At 36.2% G+C, this 16,950-nt stretch overlaps 1 long non-coding RNA gene across 1 annotated transcript; it reads right to left on the bottom strand.

The window, feature by feature from the left end:
• Positions 1-6,145: 6,145 nt before the first annotated feature.
• Positions 6,146-8,290, bottom strand: LOC126703286 (uncharacterized). Its single transcript, XR_007647998.1, has 2 exons — positions 7,899-8,290; positions 6,146-6,766 (listed from the first exon to the last, which is right to left on the bottom strand). It is a non-coding gene; the product is annotated as an uncharacterized LOC126703286 (long non-coding RNA).
• Between the last annotated feature and the right edge of the window lie 8,660 nt (positions 8,291-16,950).

The raw sequence follows: 16,950 nt of genomic DNA, 5'->3' as shown, positions 1-16,950 counted from the left end.
TCCCCCTTTTTGTCATGGAATAGCTAGTCTCCATATTCTTCCAGCTTCCTCTGAATTTGGTCCAACTGAGTTTGGAGAGATGTGATCTTTGTGTCAAACCGAATGTGTTAGAAGTGCATGATGGTAGCTAGTCTGGATATTTTGGTATTAATCTCTTGGAGAGTAACTATGATGTTGTCTAGCTTTGCATAAGAAGCATGGGAGGTAAAGCTTGAACTTCCCAGAGTGGCATGGCTCTCTTGCTTGGTGCTCTTTTTGGTGTGACTTATACTTGCATTGAGAGTACGAATGTTTATTGGGCTTGGCCGTGGGTATGGGTGCTCATCTTCCGAAGGACACATGCCTTTGAGCTTTAAGATCTTTGAGATAATGCAGCAAAAGGGAATACAGTTCCTTGAAGCAGTCTGTTCAACTATTTTTGCCAAGATGTGGAAAATGTGAGAGCACACATTAATCTCCTCGTCAGTGATCAAATCATGGAGGAATAACGCTCAACTAAGATTCATGTACCCGGTGCTTAACAGAGGATAGAGGTTGTGAAACATGATCATCATGAGTAGCCTCAATTTGAGAGATAGGGATCCCGCACTTATTGATTTCCCATTGGATGAGAACTCTAAATTATCTCCTAAAGCCTCTTGAAGAATCTCCGCATCTGGATTCAGATCATCATATATCGGTGGTGGAGTTAACATTGGCCAGTTAATGTGTATAATCTCCGCCAGATACACCGGTGTTACTGAGAAACTTCTTCCTCTAACCTAACATTTGAGCTCCTCTCCTTCAACAATGGCATTAGCATAAAACTCTTTGACCATGTTCTCGTATGCATCATCGAAGTTGGAAAGTAGGTAGTTCTAATCCTTGGTGGCTAACCATGTAGGGATTTTAGTGTCAAGAAGAGACGCTTGTTCAATAGCCCTTTCAACCAACAATGGAGCTTCCCTAAAGTAGTTCTCAAAGTTCTGAAATGTAGCATAGGATCAGAAATAATTAGGATCAAACACTCCTATCAGTGATCGAGTCCTCTTTGGCCTTGGTGAGAGATTATCAACATCAATCACAGGCTCTTTTCCTTTGCTGCTTCCTCCTTTCACAGCTAATGTCTTGAATGGAGACATCTACACACATAATTACCAAGCAAGAGGGAAACAAGTGCAATAACACAAAAACAGAGCACAAACATGATTAGTTTCATGTTAGTCCAAAAAAAAAGTAAAAATACTCAAAACAGAACACAACAAGGTTAAAAAAAATCATGCTATAAGTGTTGAACCATAAAAAAAATAACTAACACGCAAGAAATAAGAAACTATGCATGTGTGTGCATCTAGTGTGCACGTGTGTGCATGAGGTGGTGCATGGTGTGTGCCTAGTGTGTGCCTAGGTGGTGCATGGCATAGCATTGTGAGGCACAAATTGGGCAAAGTGTGTAAAACACACACCTAATAGTCAAAACATGGTAACCAAGTTCAATCAAGGGTATTCCCAAAAATTGGAACTCATTTGAGTCCAAAGTAATACAAAAATGTCACTTGAACATTTTGACAAATACTTGGCATGCAACACTGCACTACATGAATGGACAATGCATGAACACATAGAAAAATTCCTCAATACATGTTTAAAATTCCACAAGGGCTAACACAGATACACACAGACCAAATGGGACTCAGCCCAATCAAAATTTTGAAAACATTTTGCTTAAAAATCATGAACCCAACCCTTTTTTCGAAAATCCCCAATTTTAAAACCCTAAGTTAACTTCTGCATAATCTAAGACAAAAATGAAAAGAATGTTTAACCTTGAAGTTAATTTTGCAGAAAATAAGCTTGAAAATGATAGGGTTTTAAGAGAAAAGAAATTTGGGTTGAGAGAGGTTCGAGAGAGGCAGTGCGAGGGAAATAGAAAGTGTTTTAAAAAACTATCACATCAGCCTTATAAAACTGAAAACATGCGTTTTTCGCAGGTTAGACAGTCACGAAAAACACCACTGAAGAATAGAGGCTTTCGCGAGAAGCTTTTGATCGCGAAACAGTCGCGAGACAGTCACAATAGCCTCTGTATGAAACTTATGTTTTTCTAGTTTTTGCCTAAAAATAAGTTCGCGGGAAGTGCTTGGTCGCGAAATACTCGCGAGATAGTCGCGATACTCTCTGTATGAAAATGAGATTTTTAGATTTCCCTTGAACTCTTTTCGCAGGCAGCTCTTAGTCGCGAGCTTCTCGCAAAAATGCCTCTGTACAAGTTTTTGAAGAACAACACAAAAATGCATTTTGAACAAAAACTTAAAGCACGAAAGTATACAATCACTTTCAAAAACATATAAAATATTCAAAAATCATTTTGGGTTTGATCGGCAAGCAATTAAGCATACACATCACATTTGAGCATGTACAATCACACAAATGAAATAAGCATTAATTGAACTAAGACTTGTGTGTTGTGAGTGAGTATCAAATGTGGAATAGTCCTTAGACTAGAGTGAAGCTTCAATAATCAATTCAATCAAGTCATACACAACTAGTACTAAGTCAAGTGGACTATCTCAATTATAGAAATGAGCATATATGACCTCCCACAAGAAAATGATTACAAATCTTAGAAGCTTTTCATTTGTCTTCTGCACAAATCATAACATTTGATTATTTTTGAACAATACATCTCATTTTTGAGATCGATGCTTGAAATTTTTTATATTTCAATATTGAGAGTAAGCTTTTGGCTTTTTGAGCACCATACATTTCAATTTAAAAGTCGCTTTCCCTTTTTCCTAGTCAAATACTAGTATGTGCGACAGCTTTTGCAGCTCATTATCTCTTTTCATTTTGAAATTTATATTTATTGAGCTCTTTAAGCAAAAACATAAAAAAATTGGGAAGAGATATAGGCACAACACAAGCGATCAAACTTTTTGGAGATTTTTCAATTTTTATGGGTTTTTGAATTTTTGAACACACTCAAAAACAAAACAAGTAAAGTAAGATCAACAAAAAATAAGTGCAAAACAAAACTTGTAAAGGAAACATGCTATAAACTAGAAGCAATGCATCACATGATGCATGAACCTATGACCCTAAACATCGGAAGTATTAATGCAAGGACATAGGAGGAAATCATGCATAAGTACCCTTCTGCACCCACACTTTACGAGTGTTTTGGGTGAGAGCCTTAGATGGAGGGGTACGACAAATATAACTTTCAAACCTCGGAGTGAAGCTAGTAAGGCACAGTGATATGTTCTTCAAAATCTCCATAACGTCTCCAATGAGATGTCCCTCACTATCTCCCTTAGCTTGTGCTCCCTTTGGTCTTCTCTTTGAAGTTTCTTGACCATGCATAGAATTAGCCTTTTTGAGTGCATGAAGCTTGAAACAATTCGGCCTTGTGTGTCCTTGTGTGCCACAATGATGACACAAGTGCTTTACTTAAGGCTCCCTTTGATTTTTAGGTAATGACTTCCCTTTTTCCTTTGGCTTTGCACCAATGGTTCTCTTTACTACAGCAGGGGTCTCAATCTCAGGCTTCACTTCTTTAAGTTTCTCTTCATTCTTGGCTGATACGAACCTTAGTTCCTTCTTGGGTTCGCTGCTAGAACTTCCTTCTCCGATGTAACCCAAACCGGTCTTATCATGTGAAGATTTTTTAGAGAACAATACATTGTCAAGTTTCTTGGTGGAGATGCGCTCGACCTTGACATTAGCTTGGATAATTTCAAGTTCAAGGAACTTGATCTTAGAGTATGCTTCAACCAACTCTCCCTTGAGTCCTTCTACTTTACACTTTGCTTCCTTGAGTTGCACAAGTATTCCCCTATGCTCTTCTTCAACCTTTTTCATCTTTTTCACAGCAAGGTTGGCAACTTTGGTATATTTGCCACAATCTTCTAGTAGAGAATCATATACTTCTTGAAGGTTGTTCTCGCCTTCATTTTGGTACACGTCTTCATCTTCCGATTCTTCAACTTCCTTATCCTCGAAAAGATCACCAAGTTCATCAACCAATTTGCTCAAATCATTCTTTGAATCAATGAAGACAATTGTCATGAAGGCTCGGTAGTTCCCCTCACTGTCACATTCTCCTTCAGTGTCTGAATTTGAACTGTTAGAATCACTAAGAGTAGTGGCAAACACTTTGCCCTTCCCTCTCAAGTAGTTAGGACACTCCTTCTTGAGATGCCCCTGGCCATTGCATTCGTAACACACAATTCCTTGAGGGGATTGAAACTCCTTCCCATCTTTCTTCTTAAACTCCTTCCTATCACCCTTGGAGGATGAAAAATTTCCTTTGCTGAATGGCTTCCCACTGTTTTTCATCTTCAGAAATTTTTGGAAGTTCTTTGCAAGGAATGCTACCTCCTTCTCTACATCATCTTCTTCGAGGGAATCATCCATTCTCTCGGTGATGGTTTTAAGAGCAAGAGATCTGCACGTCTTGTGAGAAGGCATTCCCAGCTCATATGTTTGGAGAGATCCAATGAGTTCTAGGATTTTGATCTCATCCAAATCTTTACTTTCCTCTATAGCTGTGACTTTTGCTCGGAAACTCTCCGATAGTGACCTTAAAATCTTTCTCACCACCTTAGCATCCTCAATCTTCTCTCCAAGATTGAGCTTAGCAATTACAATTTTATTGAGCTTTCCATAGAATGAATCAAAAGACTCATCGTCACCCATCTTGAGCTCTTCAAATCTGGTGGTAAGCATTTGGAGCTTCGTGTCCTTGACTTTCTTGGTACCCCCATAGGTAGTCTCAAGAATCGCCCAAGCTTCCTTGGCTGTCTCTACATGCGATATCCTGTGAAATTCATCAGTAGACACACCAAAGAATATAGCGTTAATAGCTTTACTATTTGCAATAGCCAAAGCAAGTGCTGCCTTGTCCCACTCGAACTTGGCTGTCGTGGGTTTAACATACCCATTCTCGACGAAGTCCCATACCGACTCATCTATAGTACACAATAAAGCCCTCATACGGACCTTCCAAAAGGCATAATTGCTCCCATCAAAGAATGGTAGGGCATTGAGAGATTGTGACTGATCCATCACAAAAGGGTCAAGGATCACACTCATGTAATAAAATCACAGTGAGTGTACCCACTCTGATACCAATTGAAAGCTCGAAAATGTATTAAAACACAAGAGATGTTTAGACCCCTAAATTAAAAATTACGACTCGATAGATTTTACTCTAACTTATACTAAGTGCGGAATAGAGTAAATGCGAGCGGATAAACAAATAAACTACTCTAAGCCATTATCAATATAACACAGTAGTAATATGAAAACTAAAAGAGTGGGAAGAAGAATGCAAACACAAGATAACACGCCGATGTGTTATCGAAGAGGAAACCGAAGTACTTGGCGTAAAACCTCTCCCCCGCCCTCCAAGCGATAATTGATCCACTAGACAATTAGTTGAGATACATAGGTTAGCAAGAGACCCTCCAAGCCTAATCTACCCAATGCACCTAAGCCCCCCAAGCTCCTACTCCAACAAAACTTCTCGGAACCGTGTCTTGTCTAACTCTCCGAACCCCGCAATATGCCCAATTGCATTTGCCAAAACCTGGCTTCTTCCAATGCTTCCCAGCAGCACCAAAACCTCACTGAACACTCTGAAAGGGTGTGGTAAGTGTTTGGGCTATCAACCTCTCAATGGTATGGAAATGGAGAGGTAGGAGTTGAGGAAAATCCACAAGCAATTGTGTAGAGAATTGTGGGTATAACAATCTCTAATTCTCAAAGTTTGTGACTAGGATTTTCTCTCAGAAGCACTCCTCAACATCTGTTAGTAATGATGGTATATATAGTATGGGTGAGGATGTAGTGGAGCAGATAGGACAAAATAGCAAAACAGACTGTTTTGCGGGTATCTCACGGGAAGGCCTTACCCGCGAGACACTCGCGAAAACCAGCTATCTCCATCATGTCCTGACTCTTTGCATTTCAGTCATGTGCAAGGCACATGCATCACTTCACCGGATGCTTACTCACGAGCTACCCGCGAAAACACTTCAGTCTTCAATTTGCCTTGAGTCTTCACACTCTCTCTCTCCCACACACAACCCTTACAAATAAATCCCACAATAAATACAGAATACAAAAGATTGAACATAATTACACTCAAATTTGGCACGGAATAAAAGCCAACAAAAACATAGTTGTAAATTACAACTTTACAAAGAGTTACAACTTCTTGAAGGTACAAGTGACAAGTTATAGCTTTGTGAAGATGACAGGGAATATGTCATTGATCAACATTCTGCAATTGATAGTAATGAGATAATTACTTACGGAGAAGCTACACTCATCAAAGAGCAGGCATATTACAAGCCAACTGTGCTACATGACAATGATGAAGTGGGTCAAGCAAACAATGGCGTCCTTATGGAACTTACCATCCTTGATGAAAAGATTCTTCTAGGTGGCAAACATGCCCTTGCTGCTAGTGGGTCTCAATGGAGAGGTTTGTGGGCAATATAAATTTTACAATGAAAAAAAGAGATGGCAAGACTGTAAAATTCAATACAGAATTGTCTATATATGAAGTCGTGCTGAAGGATCAAGCCGTTTTCTTCGAGATTATATGGAGTCATTTGATGGTTGATGTTACTTCCTATCCTGCTGTAATGTTTGAAGTCCATGAGCCACAAAACTGTATGGTTGATCTTATGGGTGCTGATGCACTGTTTCTGGAGCCTACATTAAGTCCAAGGGCTCAATTGATTGTCAACGTTATAGAGCCACGCCGGAAAGTTTGGGCCTATCAAAACGTTTTCTAATTCAGCAATTCCCAGGTTAAAAGGAGGAATCCAATCATGTTTCACATCAAAAACAAATGACAGTGTTGTGGACACTACAGAAAAGTACAGAATTGTTAATTGTGAGAGATTCTGAAAATGAGCTTCAGTTAAAGACACCTTCCCAATAGTTGTTGTGAAGATCCAACGTACTAAGCATGGATGGTTTTCCTATGCTTTCTGGAATGACTCTACTCATTTTATTTCCGGTGAGGTAAAGTTCTTGTAGGGACGAAAAGTTTCCGATAGAACCCCCCAGCGAACCATTATCAGCCAGAACTAGCAATTCTAGGCAGATGTTAGAATTGGAACATCCACATTTTCTAAAATTGGAATATCAACATTAGTCGTTGGCAATCCCACATTGACTTCAGAAGAATTTGAATATTTTCTTTTGAAAAAATCAAGCATTGTTTTGTAGTTGATTTTTTCATGATCTACAAATAAAATAAGAATCATATATATTAAATTTGTGTGACAATTTTCTTAAATTTGTGTGACAATTTTCTATATTATATGATTTGTTTTTTTCTTTTTGTCTTTGGTCTGCCTTTATTTATCTTTGTCTTTGTGTTATCTCCATCTTTCTGATATTGACCCACTAACCTGATCCCATTACGGCACTACCGACACTACAAATTTATTCCGCACTACTAACAAAAAATTTTCTTTACTTTTCTTTTTTTTTTTTTTCTTTTTTTCTTTTTTTCTGTCACAGTGTCACTTGTCCCTATTATGCCCAACCACCAGTCAATAAAGATGAAAGAACAAACAAACAGTCAAAGTAATCTCTACAAACTCTACTCTCTCTCTCTCTATCTCTCTTATCTATATAATACAAGAGAGAGAGAGTCACAAACACACACAGAGTGACAGAGAGTCAAAAAGCCAAAATGCCCAAAAAAAAAAAAAAAAAAAAACCACAGGTCGCAGCACAAATTCAATTCACAGAATCACAATCACCAACATCAGTAATCAGTTCATCACTCATCATCAATCATCAATAAAAACACAAACACTCCACAAGCAAGCACAAACATCTTATTTATTTTTTAGGTTTTGAATGAAACTAGGAAAGAATCATAGATTAAATACCTATGAAGGCTTGAGCAACCGGCGACGGTGGCAAGATGGGGCTCGCGTGGGCGACGGTGACAGCTAAGACTCTCACCATCTCGTGTGATGATGACGACGTCAGTGTGGGTATTGCCGTACTGGGTCTGGGTAGACTCTCGCCGTCTCACGTCGACATCGGTGTGGCGTGGGTACTGTTGTAGCAGCGTCGGCATGGGTAGTCTCTATCTCTCTATCTCGCCTCTCTATCTCTCTGTTTCCTTTCTTTTTATTTTTCCTTCGTCTTTCACTTTCTCCGTTAGGTTTGCTGCTGAGGTTTTTTTTTTTTTTTTAATTTATTTACATGGGTCATGGGCTCTTGCCTCTTGGGCTGGCCAGTGGGGCTTGGAATTCAGGATTTTTGGGAGGGGGCCTGAGCTAAAAACTAAGGGGGGCCCAAGCCTATATATATATTTTTTGAAAATTTTAACTTGCTATTTTTTTTTTTTTTGTTTTTTGGGCCCAGTGGGGGCCCAGGCCCCCTTTGGCCCCTACCTGGATCCGTCCCTGGTTAGAACATTAGGACAATCCATCCACAAACTCAGTTATCTCCCCAATTATGCCATTGTGCATCAGACTTAACTTTTGCAGGTTGCAAAGTTTGGCAAATGAGCTTGGTATGATACCAGTAATGTTGTTTCCAGATAAATCCAATTTGCGTAATTTGGTCAAACGTTCCAGATCAGCTGGGAACTGACCTTCAATATAATGACTGTATAAATGATCAAGCTCTCCCAAAAAAACCAAATTTGAAAATGCATCTGAAATGGTACCTTGAAGGGAATTGTAAGCAATGTTGAGGATTGAAAGACCACTCAAATTTGATAACCAGTGAGAGTGAGGTATTAAGGAGTCCGACATGTTGCGAGAGAGATCAAGGACTGTAAGAAATGTGAAGTTGATGGAGGAAATAGAGTAATAGACTGGGGAAGCATATTAATTGCCTGTAGCCAACTCGGAGTAACTTCCTCAAGATTTGCACTGCTCAGATAAAGGTACTTAAGCAAAGGAAGACCAACAAGCCACTCAGCTTTTGGCTTCCGATCTTTTACAAGGAGTAAACTCCATGATGGGGAATCGATAGAAATTAAGGTCAAGATATTGCAGTTTTGATAAATTCCCAAGATGGGGAGGAATAACTCCCGCAAACAATGAGAAAGAAAGATTGAGATATTTTAAATTTTCAAGGGAACCCAAGAACTTAGTACTGTTGTTTCCATTAAAATTATTTTGGCTTAGGTCCAAGTAACTCAAATGCTTTAAATTGAGTAGAGAAGGACTTATCTTACCCCCAAAGCTCGACTTGTTGAAAATTTCTCTCTCCTCATCACTATAGTTGCTAAACTGAAATGGATTTCTGAGGTCAAGCTTGACAACATGTGATGTACTGTTGTCACAGCCAACACCAGTCAATTAACAGCAATATTCAGCAACTCAAGAAGAGAGGCGGCCTGATGGATCTGTGAGACCTTCTTTGAAGCTAAGAAAAGCATTCTTCTTCATCTGTGAGCATCTGAAAGTGAGGTTGCTGGTGCATGAAGCGGGTTTAACAACTTCTGTGTATGCAGTTCCCAGGAGACTCAAGCAAAGAATCAAGCCGAGTAGATGAGAATTGGAGCTGAAGATGTCAGTTCTAACCATTCTGCTGATGAATTACTTGGACATCAAAGGATCTTAGTTTGTCGACTTGTTTTGTGGAGGATTCTTGAGCTGTTATGCCAAATCAATATATAATGGAAACTTCGTTGATCATCTAGGAAGTACAGGTGCGGATTCGGGTTCGGGTATGGATGCGGATGCAATGGGGTGACTCGACAATTTTTGAAAAAGTAGGGTGTGAATGCAACAGGATACGTTTATTAATAAATTATTAAAAATATTTTTATTTATATTTTCTATGTATTGCGAAACATTTTTTTTCATATAATGGTAAATATATACCAATTTAAAAAGAAATAGTATAGATAATAAAGTCTTTATAAATCCATATCATAATTTAATATATTAATCTTTTTTTAAGAATAAAAATATGTTAATCCTTAACTAAATATATTAGCCTTCAAAATAATAATAACTAGTCGCTAACCCGTGCGATGCACGGGAAAACTATTAGAAAATAATAAAGCATGCATATATTAAAAGACAATTTAAGTTCATGTGTGCTTGCAAGGGATACATACCTAAATAGTTCTTGCGGTAGAAATAAAAGTCTTATCTTTGAGATAAAGAACTGATGTAAACAAACTAACCTTATATAAAACAAATTTTTAAAAAAAAAAAAAACATAAAACTGATGTCACGGGAAATTCAGCCACATAGTAGTAATATATAAATCTCTTAAAACCTAAATCTAAACCTAAACGTAAGGACTAAATATTTATGCGCCTTCTCTTGCTTTCCTGATATATTTGGTTAAAAATATAAAACTGATGTCACGGGAAATTCAGCCACATAGTAGTAATATATAAATCTCTTAAAACCTAAACCTAAACCTAAACGTAAGGACTAAATATATTAACAAACTAACCTTACAAAAGCTGAACTTTATAAGCTAAAATCTATACCGTGAGTTGTAGATCTTGAATGCTATATCGTGCGTTTAGGGCTTCCTACATCTGGAGAGAGAGAGAGTTTGCGAAAACCAAAGAAAATCTCTCTATAGCTTAAGAAACACAATATACTAAAATCAAAGAGATAAAATTTTCAGAGGACAAAATATTATAGATAATTTAAAAGAATTTTGGTTTAATTATTGAACACTGCAACTCCATAAAATTCATATTAATAATAATATTTTATGATAGCGCAGTTAGAATTTTGGTTTAATTCTTGAACACTGAATTGGAAATTGATTATATGAGTATTCAATGGTGAACAAAGTACTATGTATTAATTAATATATAAACAAAACTAATCTTACAAAAGCTGAACTTTATAAGCTAAAATTTATACCGTGCGTTGTAGACTGGAGAGAGAGAGAGAGTTTGCAGAAACCGTGGTTTTATATTTCTTAACTTGAGAGAGAGGTAAGGTTGCTAAGGTTTTGTAGATCTTGAATGCTTTAGGGCTTCCTACGTCTGGAGAAAGAGAGAGTTTGCAGAAACCGTGGCTTTATATTTCTTAACTTAACTTGAGAGAAGGGTAAGGTTGCTAGGGTTTTGAGGAGTTATAATTTTTATTTATTTTTTATTTTTTAAATATTGTGCTGACGTGGAAAATTGTGGTGCCAGCAAAAGTTTCGGTTTTATATATATATATATAGATAATAATAATATACTACCTACTACCATTTAAAAAAATAAATAAATAAAAAATAAAAGAAAGGTAAAAAATGGAAACCCATTAAATTCTTAAAAAAAAAAAATTGAAAAACAAAAGTTATTAGCCATATGGCTGGTATGTGGGGAAACAATAAAACCCAATAGGTACTAGTCTTTCAACCCTTCACTTCACTCAGTACTAAGTATTGACCAGGTCATGTAGGGCACACAAACTAAGAAATTAAAAAGAGAGAAAACAAAGAAGATTAACAGGCATAAAAAGAAAACACTCAGGCTCAAAAGCTTTGTAGAACACAAAGACGAAGAAGAAGATGAAATGCAGAAGAAAGAGACGATGAAGAGGGTGGTTTGATACCAGCCTGGTATGATTTTTCCAACCAAAACAAATGATATCATCCTGTTCGGGCCCTGTTTCGACCCGAATCAAAAAAAAAAAAAAAAAAAAAGGACTCGCCACGGATGCGTGTGCAGCCACGTCGACGGCCGCACGGCACGTCTTTGCATGTCGAGTGTGGGTGTGGGTGCGGGTGCGGTGGCCCTAGAGCCGTACCCATGCTTCCTAGGAATGATCATTGAATATTTAAATAAAAAATTACAATAAATTTAGGTGCATAATTTTTTGGAAATGTCCATTTTGAAATAGTTTTAATTCCTAAAGCTGAGAGGGAAAAGGTTCTAAAACTAATACAATAAGCTATTTTTTTTGGGACCAGCTTACCTCCCATTAAGAACCCTCCCATTACCTCCCACTTTTAAATAGATTTAAGACACCTGTCAAATAATAAATCTAATGGTCAAAAATAAAACCACCCCAGTTCATTTATGACACATTTTGTTTTGTCACAAACTTCCTCCCTCTGCAACATCACCGCTGCCAAATCGAAGATCTACCAGAACACACAGTGGACAGTGGAAAGCTTTAGTCTGCTGGTGGAGGCATAGGTCCACAAGGCCATGGAGCAAAGTACAAGTACCTTTCTCTCTCTCTCTCTTTTGATGGAGAATGGATTTGGGCCCGTTTGGTAAGAGATTTCTAGTAACGTTGTTTAAATGTTATGAAAATACGTGTGGGTGAAAAAGTGTTATAGAAATATGTGTTGTGGTATTTAAACAACGAAAACTGTTGTTTAAACAACAATACCAAACAGCATGAGCTAATTTCATTTCAAATTCTGCAAAACCTAGACATTAATAAAATTCCATCAAAACCTACAAAAGTGAAGCTTAGTACCTGTTTGGTTTCAAAAAGTAGTGTATTCATTTTTCATTTTCTCTATTCTTTATTCAAATCCCAAATTTGAATATAGAAAAAAACACTTAGGGCCTATTTGGTTTGGAGATAACTCAAAACTCAATTCTCAAGACTCTTTTCTCATCACTCATATCTCATATCTGTAATCTTATTTTTCTCTTAACTCTATCCCAATTGTGTTTGGCTCAAAAACATGGGTGTAGTTTTCAGTTAAAACACTCTTAATGGTGGAGCCTACAAGTTGACTTTGGTCAGAATGGTAACCCGCGTGAACAACCACCGCACAAAACATGGCAACCACCACCAAGCTAAACCCAGCAACCACCACCAAGTTAAACCTAGCAACCACCAGTCCCAAACCTCAACCCACCAATCGCAACCCACAACCCACCAATCCTAACCCTTAAAAACCCAATCCACTGCAACCACCGCATAAAACACCAATCGGAACCCACAAACCCACTGTGATAGATTAGCCCTTTCTCTCCCTTTTTGTGTTAGATCGGTGAAGAAGAAAGAATATTTATGTGATGAGAAAGGTGAAGAGGAAAGAATAAATAAATTGCGAAGAAGAAGAAGAACGAAGAAAGAATAAAGAAAAGGCGAAGTCAGAACAAGCAACTGGGTGTTAGCGAAGAAGAAGAAAGAAGAAATAAAAGAAAGAAAAGAAAGAAAAAGAAATGAGTTTTGTGAGAGTGTAGTTTGACTTGACGAGACAACACATTAAGATGGGCCCCACAAATGTGACTAAATTTACAAAAATTCCATGATAATTCGTAACTCTAAATCTGAAAACAAGAAAAATTTGTTCTCATTTTCCATAACTCTAACTCAATTTTTTGAGTAATGAGTTATGGAAATTGAGAATGAAAACTAAAACAAACAACCTCACCTTGTGTGGGACCCACGAAAAGTGAGTATTGAGTGATGAAAACTGAGTGATGAGTGATGAAAACACCCTAAACCAAAAATCCCCTTATTTTCATAATTGGTAGTGTTTGGTAGGTTGTTTTGAATACATAATTTGGGTATAGAATACATCATACCCAGGTTTGGTCATTGTTTTCTATTTTTAAAAAATAAAATAACTTTTGTCACTCACACACTTCACATCACCAAAAAAAAAAAAAATTAACTTTATGTTTTCACAATATTTACAAATATGTCACTGTATTCTTATTCATAGAAATCGAAAATACTGAAAAGTTGTATTTATTTTTGTATTCAAATCCAACTTTTAGGATACTGAAAATGAAAACTGAATACAAATGCTAAAACTGACCTAGGTTTTTAGTGGTGGGACCCACCAAAAACTGAAAATGAAAACAAAAAAATGGTGCTTTTTTCAGCTAACCAAACAGGCCCTTATAAAACAAGATTGGGATCAAAGATCTCTGGGTCAAGTTCCATCTATTAGCTTTTGGGTTTTTTAAGGAGAGGTAAATGGTATTTGAAACATCTCCACCAGATCATGTCTCCTTATGCTCTTTGCAGCTGAAGGGTCTCTTTTCTGGTGATGGTGTCACAGCAGTGATGTTGTAGAGGGGAAAAGTTTAAGACAAACAAAGAGTAGATGTGTGATAAATAAAGTGGGGTTGACATGGTTTTGTTTTTGACAATTAGATTTATTATTTGATAGGTGTCTCAAATCTATTTAAAAACAAGAGGTAATGGGAGGGTTCTTAACAGGAAGTGAGCTGGTCCCATTTTTTTTTTCAATAACATAATTGTTAAGGTCATAATTTTTATGTAATTGGCTAATCCTTTGACAATACGCACTTTACTTGTAATTAGATAGATCTAAGTTGAGTTTAATTCATCAAGAAATATGTTGTTCAAACATATCAAGTGTTAGTATTAAAGACATGAAGATTGATCCAAGAAACAAGTGAAGAAAAGCTGTTTCTTTAAAGCTTGACACAAGCTCGACACAAGTTCGATCTGTCGAGAATTACAATTTTAGAATTTCCAAATCTGAAATTCGGCCCATGCTGTATTATTTGTTTAGGATTTTTTTTCTCACAACCTTAGACATATATAAGGCTTATTTTAAGAGTTGTCATACACAGATACAGAGACCAACAATTTAATTTTCTCTGTGAGAAGCTACTTCGTTTGTACGCTATATAGTTTTGTAACCAAGTGCTTCCTAATCTTCATTTGTTAATGAAGTGAAGAACTTTGTATCCAACAACAATCATTCAAGTTGCTGGAGTTAGTCACATACTGGGATCCGTGCAAAGGAATTAATCACAGATTGGAGTTTTGTGCATCAAAGGAAAGAAGGTTACTACAAGATCAAGTCCAATTAGGTATTGGACTGAAGGTTCAACTGTAAGTTGGTATATTGGGATAGGCTAGGTTAGTGGTAAGATTCATCATACTTTTAACCGCTTGATTATTGATTAGTGAATTCTTGGGAGTAGTGACCTTAAATTCACTCGATGGGGTTTTTGCCTTGCAAAAGGTTTTCCCCATTTATCAACAAATCACTGTATCTATTTTATTTCTGCTGCATTTAGTTTATTTGATGATTTATTAGTGCCTCCACGATTTGCATGTAATTTAACATAATTAATCAACTTGAATAATCGAGTTAATTAAGCGAGTCAAGCTATCTTAACCCAACAATAATCACAATATACAATAAAAGTAAGGTTAATGATAAATATGATAAAAGTGATCTTATTCCAATTATAACATTATTACGCATGTAATTACCCCCTTGAAAAAATCATTAAAAAAAATGTTGTTCTAACATTATGTTAGGATACATGCCCTTTAAATCCTATTGTATGATACTATGTGTGACATTATATATGACATTATGTTGTGATTAATAAAGTTCTTTTATTATTATCTAAAATAATGGTAACATAAATATTTGGACATTATCATATAGTTCATGAGATACATAGTATGCGATTAATGTGATTTAGTCATAGAAGATATAAGTCACAAGTTCTTTGTAAACTCAGAATTTTAGTTTATAGTCGATAATGAAATTGGGCATTTCATCTGCGAAGACTATAACATATTAACTAAGATGATTTGTCTTGATCATGGAAGTGGAGACTTCTAGTTGATATGTTGATATGTTTTAAATGTTAAGACATATTGAGTTGGACCGCTGTGAAATTTATTATTCTACTAACGACTGTCAAATGAATAATAAATCTCATGACTTCTATTTACATCAACTCTTAATCCTGAAAGAATAATGAACATGATCATGAATTGTAGATTGCTTTGATATATCAGGAGTAAGATCTAAAGTCACGATCAAAATCTCAGTATGTTTGGCAGCCACATTTAGTGTTGAAGAAACATATATTCTTAAGATGGAATTTATAATCTCTTAACGGAGACATTATGTTGTGATTAATAAAGTTGTTTTATTATTATCTAAAATAATGGTAACATGGATATTTGGACATTATCATATAGTTCATGAGATGTATAGTATGTGATTTATGTGATTTAGTCACAGAAGATATAAGTCATAAGTTTTTTGTAAACTCAAAATTTTAGTTCATAGTCGATGATGAAATTGGGCATTTCATCTGCGAAGACTATAACATATCAACTAAGATGATTTGTCTTAATCATGGAAGTGGAGACTTCTAGTTGATATGTTGATATGTTTTAAGTGTTAAGACATATTGAGTTAGACCGCTGTGAGATTTATTATTCTACTAACGACTATCAAATGAATAATAAATCTCACGACTTCTATTTACATCAACTCTTAATCCTGAGAGAATAATGAACCTGATCATGAAGTGTAGGTTGCTTTGATATATTAGGAGTGAGATCTAAAATCACGATCAAAACCTCAGTATGTTGGGCAGCCACAATTAACGAAGATATAAAATATTCCCTTGACATAAGTTTAATGGATTTGGTTATTCAGAGTATTAAGCCTAACCACTTTAGTAAAGAGTTACTAAAGTATATATTTATGAAATTAGATTTCATAAATATATGATGAATAACTTAAAGGGTTAAACCGGGTACTCAAGGATTAAGATGTAGTAATCTTCAAAGTGGTAATCAACATTTATGACTTTGTATTACTACGAATATTTTAATAAAGGGATTGAATGTATAATAAAGTCTTGGGATATAATTTATTAATAAGGCCTAGAGTGCAATTATATTTATATAGTGGTATTAAATATAATTAATGGTAATTTTAGGCTTGTCAAGAGTTAATAGAAAAGCCTAAAACCTATTGGAGGTAGTGTCTTATTTGTTCCCTTTTGGTCCCACTCCAAGCCACATACTAAAACCCAATTGGAATGGCCCAAAAGGTTAGCCCAATTAGATAATCAATTATAAGAAGAGAAACATATAGAATTTTGTAAAAGAATGAAATGGTTTGTATGTGAGTGTAAGTCACTCTCTAATTCTCCCTTGAACACATACATATAAACTGATTAAGAGACCACACTTCTTAGACACAAGTGGAATTGGAGTGAAAATTAAAAGTGTTTCCAAG

Source organism: Quercus robur, chromosome 10 (genome assembly GCF_932294415.1).
Source record: "Quercus robur chromosome 10, dhQueRobu3.1, whole genome shotgun sequence".
NCBI lineage: Eukaryota > Viridiplantae > Streptophyta > Magnoliopsida > Fagales > Fagaceae > Quercus > Quercus robur.
The sequence above is the reverse complement of the archived record's forward strand: the minus strand, read 5'-3'. Positions and strand labels throughout refer to the sequence as shown.